This window comes from Pangasianodon hypophthalmus, chromosome 13, assembly GCF_027358585.1.
Source record: "Pangasianodon hypophthalmus isolate fPanHyp1 chromosome 13, fPanHyp1.pri, whole genome shotgun sequence".
Classification (NCBI taxonomy): domain Eukaryota; kingdom Metazoa; phylum Chordata; class Actinopteri; order Siluriformes; family Pangasiidae; genus Pangasianodon; species Pangasianodon hypophthalmus.
In genome coordinates this window covers 24539958-24542711 of record NC_069722.1, presented here as the reverse complement: position 1 = coordinate 24542711, position 2754 = coordinate 24539958, and the positions used below count along the sequence as shown (strand labels likewise).

General features: G+C 34.9%; 1 non-coding gene across 1 annotated transcript; it reads left to right on the top strand.

The window, feature by feature from the left end:
• Positions 1-2682: 2682 nt before the first annotated feature.
• On the top strand, positions 2683-2754 carry trnad-guc (transfer RNA aspartic acid (anticodon GUC)). The gene has a single exon. It is a non-coding gene; the product is annotated as a tRNA-Asp (tRNA).

The window sequence follows — 2754 nt, the reverse complement described above, 5'->3', positions numbered from 1 at the left end:
ACTTTGTGCCACTAATAAAAGGTTCCACATCAGAGATATAAATTATAAAGACATAAATTATCACGCATAAAATATGAAATAAGAATATTCACGAAAATAAGACTATCCAGAGAAAATAAAGAAAATAAAGATGTTCATAAAAATGTAAAAAAAAAAAAAAGAAATCCAAGAAAACAGGAATATTCATAAAACATATGAGTATCCAAGAAAATAATAATAATATCCATACAGGATGTGAGTATCTGAGAAAGCAATAATATTCATAAAACATATGGAAAAAAAAAAGAAAATAGAAATATCCATGCCTTAAGGTTATTATTCTCTCCTTTTACTTCTGACATGCAGCATAAATGACTCTTGAAAAAAACTGTTTTAACGACAACCAACAAATTCCAACAAACCAATAAATAATTAACCATTATAATAATAAAAATATATCAGGAAAAATCTCTTTTGAACAAATGATCAAACGTAGGGACAGTCGATCAGCCAGGAAAATAGCTTTGTGAATTTTATTTATTTATTTATTTATTTATTGCATGATAATTAATCTTACCTCAAACAACATCACTGGCTGAGCAACACCATTTCTAAACACTGATAATAATAATAAAAAACCAGGAAAATCAGTCAGTATTGATAGTTATTCAGAGTCCAAAATGGAAGCCACTGCAGTTTTTTTTCTACTTATATCATTTTATTTAGTTTTAGAAACTACAGTGGCGTGTGTGATGTTAGAAACCATGTGCAAGTCTGAATAACTTGATATTATTTAAGTGTGCTGTCAGACTGCATGATGCTAAATGAAGCTTGTATTCTTTATTATTAGACTGAAACTGAAGACGTAAAAACAGCACAGGCCTTAAAAACAGCACAGGCGTTAAAAACAGCACAGGTGTTAAAAACAGCACAGGTGTTAAGTTCACCCTGAACACAGACATGTAGTGGCTTGTGTGTGTGTGTGTGTGTGTGTGTTTCAGCAATAACACCAAACGGGTCCCGAGCAGGTCAGCAACAACATGGAGAAACTTTTACTGCAGCTTGAATTAAAAATCAGAACAAATTTAGCACAATATAAAGATTAGTCAGAGGTGAAGAGATGTCAAATCTAAACAATTTGTCATTCCTGCAGTTTTTCCCCTGATCAGAGATCAGAGTTCAGAGATCAGAGCAGGATAAGATCTTTCCAGAAGCATCAGCGGAGAGGTAATGTGAGAAAAAAAAAGAGCAGAACTCATGAAGCGTGCAAAAAAGAATGATATAAATGTGAGAAAGTGTTCAAAAATAGTTATTAATTATTAAAAATAATTATATTGGATGTATTTTTTGACAATCATGCTCTTTCTCATAATAGCTCCAAGATACAAAAACTCATGAAAAAAACCATGAAACACTTTCTTTCTTTCTTTCTTTCTTTCTTTCTTTTTTATACAAGAAAATAATGACTCAAAATCAACCATTTTTTTAAAAGTTTCTTACACAAGTGGATTTTCTGAAGGTTTTTGGGAAACATTCCTAGATTTCAGGCTGCACATGTGGCACAAAAAGTTTAAAATAAATAAATAAATAAAAGTTTTCAAGCATTCCAAATAAAATCTCTAATCCACTTTAATTTTTTAAACCATTTTGTGATGTGATGCTTGTGCTACAGAGAGCTGGTTCTGCAGTCAGGAGTTTCTCGGAGTTCTCAGGGAAACCGTTTTAGCCGTTTGTTGCTGCAGGTGTGTGAAAGCTCTTTTTTTGTTGAATGTGTGTGAAATGCAATCTGATCCTTCTTTTGTTTGCATTACTTTCACTGGAGCCCTCAGTGAGCGGAAGTTTTCCTGCTCTCAGGCGTCTGAGATAAATCACAGGCCTCCCTCAGGTAAGTGCAGGAGGTCAGAAAGTCGCCTTATTGATGACGCACAGCTGGAGCAGCTGGACTTTACTGTGGATTTTTGTATGACAGGTACGAGCATTAGTCAAGAAAAAATATTTTGGTATTTAACCTTTAGCTTTAAAATGGATTCACAGATCTACAGTAATTAAAACATGCTTTGAGCAGAGACGGTGTGTGTTTCTGTCCTGCAGAGGGCGACACAGGAGTCACAGCTTCACTGCACAGTCGTTCAGTTTTTTAGTTTAGTTCACAGAATTAATTTTATTTAATACATTTGCTCCAAAAACCATTTACATTAATATCTCACAATATCTCACTAGGCTTTAAGACACTAAAATGGCTTTATGTCAGTCCTGGGATTTGATCTCACACGCTTCCGGTACTAACCAAAAAGCAGGAATATAATACCATCAGTGAAGTTAGTTCCTGTTGTCACTTATGTTATAGCAGCTATAAACAGTCCTTCCCTCACCAGCCTCTCTTTATTCTCTCTCTTCAAGTTAATAAAAAAATGCAGCTTGTCTTTCTTTGTTATCGAGAAAGTGCGAAGAAGCGTAAACTCCTCTGTCCTGAAGATGTCAGAAAAACTTAAAGTTACAGCTTTACCTCTGACTGTTACAAAGCACTGACACTGGAGACTCCTTCCATACATGTTAAATAAACGTCACCTTACAGAAAACGTAACCGTATCAACAGTTACACACGACTTTTAATCCTTTTATATGGAGCGTCCGCTATATAAGACCTTGTGAATAAGCTGTTACTATAGAAACAATATAAGAACCAAGCATGTATAGAGGAACTCCTCGTTAGTATAGTGGACAGTATCTCCGCCTGTCACGCGGAAGACCGGGGTTCGATTCCCCGACGGGGAG